The following is a 9,134-nucleotide window of genomic DNA, read 5'->3' on the forward strand; positions in this document are numbered from 1 at the left end:
TGTGGCATCCGTCACCCCGCTCCCCAGGTCACCCTCTAGTTCAGTAATTTCGGCCTCCACCCGGGTTACCTCCTCCCGCTCGCGCCTCCGGGCATGGGAGATAAAGGAGAGGGCCTCCCCTCTGAGAACTACCTTAAAAGCCTCCCACAGGGAGATAGCCGAAGGGACAGACCCCACATTCTCCTCAAAGTACCGCTGCAAGGATTTGATCAATTCGGCTCGAATAGTGGGGTCGCGCAGGTACCAGGCATTGATTGGGGCTACCCTGCCCTCCCCCCTCGGGAAGACATCAAAGTGCAACAGTAGTGGGGAGTGATCTGAAATACCCCGCGCCAAATGGCGCACCTCTCCCACTCTCCCAGCATAGGCCGCAGGGACAAGGACATAATCAAGCCGCGAGAGGCTACCATGGGCACCCGAGTGGAAGGTGTATTGCAGCTGCGCAGGATGCTTTAGTCGCCAGCAATCCACCAATCCTAGTGTATCTAAAAGGCCGGACAGCCACGCCTGTGCCCGGGGGAGGTCCCTGGGGGGATGACGATCCATAGACCCAGAAGCCACCGCATTGAAGTCCCCCCCAACTACCAGAAGCCCACCCGGGAGGTCAAGGAGGAGGCGCCCCAGGTCCGCAAACGTGGTAGATTGCAACCCCGGCAGAACGTACACTGATACAAAAACGACCACTCTGCCCTCCATTCTACCCACCAAGACAGTGTAACGTCCCCTCTCATCATGGCGCACCTCATCAATCTCCAATGGGAGCGAGTTCTTAATCATGATGCCCACCCCCGCGAGCCCGAAGTGAAGCCCGAATGGGCCACCAAGCGATAGCCTCGCCGATTCATGGCATGAAAGGAATTGCCTATAAGGTGTGTCTCCTGCAGGAAGACCACATCTGGTGAAATTCGTTTCAGATACTGCAGGACCACACCACGCTTAATCCTATCCCCCAGTCCGTTAACGTTCCATGATAACACAGTCAAATCCCTACCCCCATCATACATGGAAGCCATCAGTCGTCCCCCAAAGAGCATCTCGAAAACAACAATACAGTAAAGGGTTCGCCTTGCGGTGCAAACAAACAACACTCCACCCCCGCCCACCCATCCCAACAGAACTCCCCCCTCCCTGCACCCCTGCATGAGCCCAGACAGCCCCCCCAAAGTGCAGTGTGCCTGTCGCCCCATAGACGAAAAACTAACTAGTCCCCCAGAGGAGGAGGGAAAGCCCCCAATGGACCCCGTACGACCTCCATAGGAGGGGAACATACACGATCAGTGAATGGTAACCGGAATGTTGTCCAGAGCAAGGCCTACTATTCACCCCTCAGTTCTGATCCGGCGAGCCCTCCCCGCCAACCGCACCCCCCCCACCCCCCCGGCCCCGATCCCCAGGCAGAGTATCCAACCAGTCCCCAGCCGCCTCGGGACGGTCAAAAAAGTGCGTGCGACCATCCACCTCCACCCTCAGCTTAGCTGGAAAAAGCATTGAGTACTTAAGGTTCAGGTCCCGTAGGCGACGTTTAACTCCGAGAAAACTCAGTCTCTGCTTTTGGACCGTCGGAGTAAAGTCAGGGTAGAAATTCACGTCCATATTATCGAGCTTGACCGGTCCCTGTAGCCTGGAAGTCTGCAGGATAGCGTCTCTGTCCCGAAAGTTAAAAATCCGGGCAATGAGAGGCCGCGGCGGGGCTCCGGCCTTAGGTCTTCCGCCGGGGACCCTGTGAGCACGTTCCACCGCAAAAAGTTTACTCAGCCCCCGGGGCTGGAGACGGGTGAGGATCAGGTCTTCCACAAACCAATCTGCCGCCTCCTCCTCCCGTCCCTCCGGCACCCCGACAATGCGAACGTTGTTCCTCCGGGCCCGACCCTCGGAGTCCTCCAATCGACGGTCCATCAGGGCGCTCGCCTGGCCAAGCCGGTGCACCTCCTTTTGAAGGGCCGCCACGTCTGTAGTGAGACTCGAGGTAGTGTGGGCCAGGGAATCGACCCGGTCATTTGTTTTAGACAAGTCGGCTCTCACCAGGCCCACATCCACCAGGGCCGAGTCTATCTTCTGCGCCAGAGTATCAAAGCGCTGGTCCACCGAGGCCTTCATCTCGGCAATGGCGCCCATGACGTCCCGGAGGGTCAGATCCGCGGGCTGAGCAGACGCCTCAGTCGGGCCCGCGGGGGATGTACGCGGTGCCTCTGGAGATCCCTTCTGGAGGGTGTAGCGGTCCATGCTGTTAGACTGATGTGCCGGGCCACGGCGGGTCGATTTCACCTTTGCCCGGTCGCCATCTTGCTTTGTGGACATGTCGCACTCCCAAAGTCGTGCCAATCTCCTCGAAAGGGCCGATAAACCAGTTCACGGGTTCCGGGGGGGGGTGACCACTGGACCGCAGGACAACTCACAGCCGGCGGGTCAGCCGGGCACCGGGACAAGGCCACACCACCGCACCGCACCCCGCTCCGCAACCCTACCTCGCTTGAGGGCAAGGAGGGCGCAAAAGCGAAAGTGAAAGCGCGGGGTACGCGAGTCGCCCAGCCCTGCCCGCCGCTGTTGTTCGCTTTGTCCCCGGATCGCCCCACAACTCCAATCCGGGGGGCCGGCGCGGAGAAGGCCGCAATCTTCGATCGGTGCTCCCACCGGTGTCCGGGGTCCGATTCGAAAACGGAAAACTGGTGCCGCCTCAGCTCGGGTACACAGACACAGTCCCCTCATCAAAGACAGGATATAATCAGGATTAATTCAGGAGGTCGCGGAGGTCCTCGGGAGCTTCGCACCTACGCGGCCATCTTGGTTGCGCGCTAGGCTCCTCCCCTCCATAACCTATTTTTAAGTGTTTGCTCTGAAAATGCTCCAATTAATATGCGCCTCAGACTCGCGCGTCCCTGGGGGCATGTTGCTTGTAAATCCTGTTTGGGGATTGTGCTCAGCTGACAGGCATATTTGTGTTTTTTTTCTTTCTTATTAGACAACCTATTGGCCGCTAACTAAATGGAAAGTGGTCGAGACAGTATGCAGTGGTTAGAAACCGCATTAGATTGGAGTCCTTCATGGCAGTAACGATCTGTCATACCTTGACGTTGATGCACGTGATGCGGCATGTGCCACACCGCGCAGGGGCTTCTGGGAGGCCAAATATTCACTTGCTGTGGTGCTTGTGGGGTGTCGCTAGGCCTGGGGCTAAACTGGGAACGGGAAACAGATAGACACTGGAGACAGGTGTACGTGTGTGGGCCAAAGACCACGAGCGGTCTTGCGCCCGTTTATTTATACCTTCGGGTGTGCCCGCCCTCCGGGTGCGTGGATGCGTGAGATGCGTATCCGAACGGGCCGGATGGCTCCGTTACCACATCCCTCCAATCTTTCAGATAGAGAGACTATCCGCTATGGAACTGTTCAGCTCTCTTGCGCACACCATGCAAAGTCCCTCATTCTCTGGTTAGGGGCCGGATTCGGCCGGAGGCCATACTTCTTGCTCCGGGGGACTTCACCTCGTCCGGTCCCGCAGGTTCCTCTCTCACTGGGTGCCCCTGCACTTTCGGGGGACCCGTTCATCCCGTCATCTCGCACTTCAGCGCCTGACTGTTGGGGCGCACCCCGCTGTGGGCTCCCTTGCCCTCCGGACGAGCTACACCCTTCTCCTGCCTCCAGTTCCTCCTCCGGTGGGTCAGTCTCTCGCGGGGCCGTGGTGACTTGCTTGAACCAGGATGTGTTTCTGGTAACTACTCGTGTTCCTCTCTGGACCGACACCATGGTGCCCTGCACCTTGACTACCTCCCACACTTCTGATTCAAACGGGGTGCGATACTTCCAGTTTGGATAGCGGTCCTTCATGATGACCTTGTCTCCCACCTGGAGACTCCTCGCCTGGGCCCTCCGAGCCCGACTGGCGTTCTCATTGGAGGTCCGCCTCCTGGTCTGAGCTGCACCTTGGTCCAGCGGCCGAGGCTGCCACGACTGACTCGCCGGGATGTTGTCTCTGGGGGAATTCCGGAATAGGAGGTGAGCAGGTGCGCACCGAGTGGTACAGTGAGGTGTCCGGCGGTACACGCTGAGGAACTGTGAAAGGCATTGCTCCGCATCCTCCCCTTGGTCCACTCCGATCTTCAGCGCCCGGTTCATCGTGCGCATGAACCGTTCCACCTCTCCGTTGGCCTGGGGCCACTGCGGGGTAATCTTCCGGTGCCGGACTCCTCGGGCTGCCAGGTATTCTTGGAACTCTCTGCCCTGAAAGGGCGGCCCATTGTCAGACCGGACTTCCTCGGGCAGACCCATCATGGCAAACGTGCGGTCCAACGCTGCTTTCACCTGGCTGAACGCTGTGGAGGGCACCACCTCCACCACCGGGAACTTGGAGTGCGAGTCCATTAACACCAATGTGTGTCGCCCATCTGGGAAGGATCTGAAATCCACGCACAGCTTGGACCAGGGTTCTTGACACGGGTCTTCCGTGATCACCGGATGCGGTGCCGGCTCGCCCCCCGTGATGTTACACGAGTGGCAGTTGCGGACGACTTCCTCTACCATGGCATCCATCCTGGGAAACCACACCTTACTCCGTAACCTGGCCTTGGTCTTGGAGACGCCTTGATGCCCTTGGTGAGCCAGGCGAACCACCTCTCCTTGGAGACTCCTCGGGATCACGAGCGAGGTGCCTCTCATAACCACTCCCTGTGGCCCCTCGCTGAGCTCACTCTGCGCTCTCCACACCTGCTGCCGAAATGTCCGTTCCTCTTCGGTGAGGGCTTGCACCCCGTCCAGGAAGTTCCGCCAGTTCCGGTTCATTAGCGTTTGCTTTACTTTGATGAGGCATTCGTCCATCTCCGTGGCTTTGCCAATGTCCTCCAGCGTGAGTGCCACCGGGCACGCCGCTTGTGACACCATCCGGACGAATTCTTCCGTGCAGCTCACATCAGAAGGATCTGGACCCGACCGGGATGGGCCCGGGTGTCTTGACAGGAAGTCAGCAGGATTATTGGCCCCAGGGCGAAATACTACCTCGAACCGGTAGGCTTGCAGCTGGACTGCCCATCTCTCGATCCGTGGCGGGCCCAGTCGTGCGGTGCCAGCGAAGAGCGGGACAAGGGGCTTGTGGTCGGTGACCACCCGGAAGTCGTGGCCATACAGGTAGAGGTGAAAATGCTGGCAGGCCCACTTGATGGCCAGCGCCTCTCGCTCTATTTGCGCATACCGCATTTCGGTGGCAGTCAGGGCCCTGCTGGCATACGCGGTGGGGACCCACTCTCGCGCTTCCGTCTCTTGCATCTGGACTGCACCCAGCCCGACAGGGCTGTCATCCACTACCACCTCTGTCTGTCGATGTGGTCTGAAGTACGACATGACCTTGCCGTCGATGAGTGCGTCCTTGACCGCCTGGAACGCTAGATCTTCCTTCGCTGCCCAGGTCCAGGGCTGGCCGCTTTTCGTGAGGAGGCGGAGTGGCTCCGACAAGGACGCGAGATTGGGAATAAACCGCCCACAATAGGTTGCCATCCCTAGAAAACTCCTGACCTCGGTGGCATATGTGGGCCTCGGGGCTGCTCGGATTGCTTCCGCCTTCTTTGGATCGACTTTCAACCCTTCCCTCGAGAAGACGTAGCCAAAGAACTCGACCGACTCCTGGTAGAAGGAGCACTTGGACTCGTGCAGGGTAAGGCCATTGTCCGCCAGCCGCTGTAGTGTGTCTCGAAGATGCCTGTGATGCTCTTCCAATGTCTTCGAGAACACAAGTATATCGTCGCTCAGGTTTATGACTCCTTGGAGTCCAGAGAGGGTTTCGCGTATGGCATTCTGGAACACCTCCGCGGCTGACGAGATCCCGAAACTCAGCCTCTTGTACCGCCGTAAGCCAATGTGGGTGGAGAACGTGGTGATGTTGCGGCTGTCCGGGTGGAGCTCTAGCTGATGGTATCCTGCATTGAGATCCAGTTTTGTGAACCACTGGGCGCCGTTGAGGTCCGCCACAATGTCGTCCATGGTGGGCGTGAGGTGTCTTTCTCGCTTCACTGCCTTGTTCGGGAGGCGCATGTCGACGCACAAGCGGATGGCGCCTGGCTGCTTGGGTTTGGGTGCCACGACGAGGGGGGACACCCACGGGGTGGGGCCCGACACCTTTTCGATCACCCCCAGGTCCTCCAACTTCTTCAACTCCTCCTCCACTCGAGGTCGCAGGAGGAATGGTATCCTCCGATGCTGGAGCGCCATGGGCCGGACCGTGGGGTCCACGTGCAGTTTGAACTGTTTCCCGCGCAGGCATCCGAGACCGCGGAATAGCATGGGGAAGTCTTTTAACATCTCCCTGGCGTGCAGATCGTGCACCTGGTTCGCGAAGAACACCAGCGCCAGGTCCTCGGCGGTGTGGCAGCTAAGCAGGGTGCCCCGTTTTCCTTCCGCCACGTGGAACGTCGTGGCCAGTTTCCTCCCGTCGCTAACGACTTCAACGTCGATCACTCCTCGCAGGGACAGTGGCTTGTCGCTGTCATATGTGAATATTTGGGCCTTAGAGGGTCGCAGGGGTGGTCGCGGCGACAGTCTCTCGTACTGGCAGCTATCCATCACGTTCACTGACGCCCCAGTATCGATGAGAGCGCTCACCGGAGACCCGGCCACCGTGATGTCGCACATGGGCGGCGGCCTGCGCCTCGTGCCGTCTCTGCCAACAAACGAGATGAAGAACACCTCGTCGTCTTCCGTCTCGCCCTCAAACTCCAGCTGGGTGTTGTCGCCCTGGGCGGGGGACTCCTCCAACGTCAGTTGACGCACACTCGCCACGGCACCTCGCGTGCCCCCGGCATTGCTTCGCCCTCTTCCGCCTCTACAGACCTTTGCGAAATGGTTCGCCCGTCCACACTTCAAACACGTCTGTCCTCTCGCGATGCACCTTCCCCCTGGTGGGTGGTCCAGGCCGCAGTTACCACAGGCGTTCCCCTGGGGAGCCCTCGTGGCTCCACGCTGATGAGTCGGTCGCCTCTGGAGTACATCCACCCTCTCTTCTTTGACCGCAGGCACTTTTTGGGCCGCTGCCGGCCGGTTGAGGGCCGCTTCCATCGCGTCCGCACGTGCATTGGATAGCTCATGGGACCGGCCTAGAATCAAGATCTCGTCAAGGGTGATGCCCGGCTGCCGTAGGATGAGGCGCCGCAGTGGGACCGACCGGCATCCCTGGATGAGCCGCGCCCGAATTTCTGCTCTCTGGTCCGGTAGCGTGCACGATAGCGAGAGTTTGCGGAGGCGGGCATAGAAGTTGTCGATGGTTTCCGTTTCTTCTTGTCGCGCCTGGCGGAGCTTAAACCACTCGAAGTCGGGGTTAGTCTGAGGGTCAAAGTGACGATTTAGGGCCCTTACCGCACCCGCATAGTCGTTGGCGTTCCCTCAGCTCTTCGCCTCCGTAGCACATGAGGAGAGATCTCTTGACTGTTTCATCCGTTTCTCGCACCCCAACAAAGTAGTGTTCCAACCGTCCGATCCATGAGCGCCATCGCACTGCCGCCATGGAGGGGTCCGAAAGCTCACTAAACGGAGGTAGCGGGGCTACCGCGCCATGCCCAGGCGGGGCGGGCGCTGGCGGCGCGGCCCGCTGCGGTGGCGGTTGCTGGGTGCCTCCTCCACTGGTGCTGGGGGTGGTCATGCCTGCTACGCCTCTCCGTCACACACGCTCTTCCAGGGTCGTGTCTGCAGGTCTGCTTCCCGGGCGAGACCACTGTATCCTTCCTCCCTCACCTAAGATGATTGCAGTTGCCTGGCTGGCGCTGCGCGCAGGCAAGACCACTGGCTGCTCCCTTCGATTTGCCTGTGGGCTGAGCCTCCCAGGCAGGCACTGCTGAGGACGCCCCTGCAGCTCCCTTCCCTCGCACACACTTCAATGAGGCATCAATGAGGCAGGGGGGGCCTGGCTAGGCAGACGACCATGGGGCACTCCCACCCCATCCAGACTCAGCACGGGCTCGCGAGGGTCGATTCCCCCCTCCGGGGCGAGCTTACCGGCAGTAGGCGGGCCTACGATCCCTCTCCAGGGCTCCGGAGCGTCACCACAGCTCTGCCTGGCTGCGCGAAGGCGCGCGTGTGGAAACGCGGTCTGTCCCGCCTCCGCGGACTTCAGGGAAGCGCCGACGAGCGCAACCTCCTCAGGGCAGGTACACGGGAGGGGCGATGCGCGGGTGTACTCTGCCTCGTCGCCAATGTGGGGTGTCGCTAGGCCTGGGGCTAAACTGGGAACGGGAAACAGATATACACTGGAGACAGGTGTACGTGTGTGGGCCAAAGACCACGAGCGGTCTTGCGCCCGTTTATTTATACCTTCGGGCGTGCCCGCCCTCCGGGTGCGTGGATGCGTGAGATGCGTATCCGAACGGGCCGGATGGCTCCGTTACCACAGTGCTGTCTGGCGAGTGCGGTGATAGTCCGCGGTATGGTGGCCGTGGGGCACTCCTGTGATGTGAGCAGCTCTCTGCATCCCAACGGGAGGGGCGGGCTGCAGTACGGTTGCGTGGCCCCTTTAAGTAGCCCCCTTTACCCGTGGTTCTTTATTTATAGCGTGGCTTATGAAGAAGCCTGCGCTTGGTGTTAGTAGACAGTATTCGCAGTCAGTTCTTACGTGACCCTTGCTCTCCCACCCTTGCCATATATAGACCACAAACACTTCTACTTTGTCTGTAGTAACAGCAGAGCAGTGGTCAGATACAATGTTTTTTTCAAAAATACACTTTAACCGCTCGCATCACAAATCAACTGCTTTCAAAACGCGACTGCTCCCTTTCCAGTACTCATCCTGCCCTCTTGTTGCTGCATAAAAATCAGATTGATAGAATCTCAGTAATGGGTGTTCAATAGTAACAATCTGGAATTTGCTTAGAATCAAGATCAATATATTCGCTGTTTAGTCACGGGCGTTGATTCACCAAAATGGTAGCGGTGGCGGAAGTTACATCGCATACCCTTTAACCTTAATGTCACAGGCAGTGTATGACCCTTGACCCTAACTCTTCTCTAAGTCCTGTCACATGACCTTAACCCTGATGACCACAATAATCGACATTACTGAAGCCCCACACAAGAAATATATAACCACCCACACAAAGGTCTAATTTAGATACCGTCTATATTATTCTGCTGACTTGAGCTTTGAAAGTTTTGTGAAACACTTG

General features: G+C 58.8%; 1 protein-coding gene across 1 annotated transcript in view; it reads right to left on the reverse strand.

The window, feature by feature from the left end:
• LOC146789820 (acid-sensing ion channel 1C-like) overlaps positions 1 to 9,134 on the reverse strand; it is a 632,040-nt gene that overhangs the window by 488,187 nt on the left and 134,719 nt on the right. The gene's annotated exons all lie outside the window — the stretch shown is intronic.

The sequence above is a fragment of the Triturus cristatus genome, chromosome 10, assembly GCF_964204655.1.
Source record: "Triturus cristatus chromosome 10, aTriCri1.1, whole genome shotgun sequence".
NCBI classification, from domain to species: domain Eukaryota; kingdom Metazoa; phylum Chordata; class Amphibia; order Caudata; family Salamandridae; genus Triturus; species Triturus cristatus.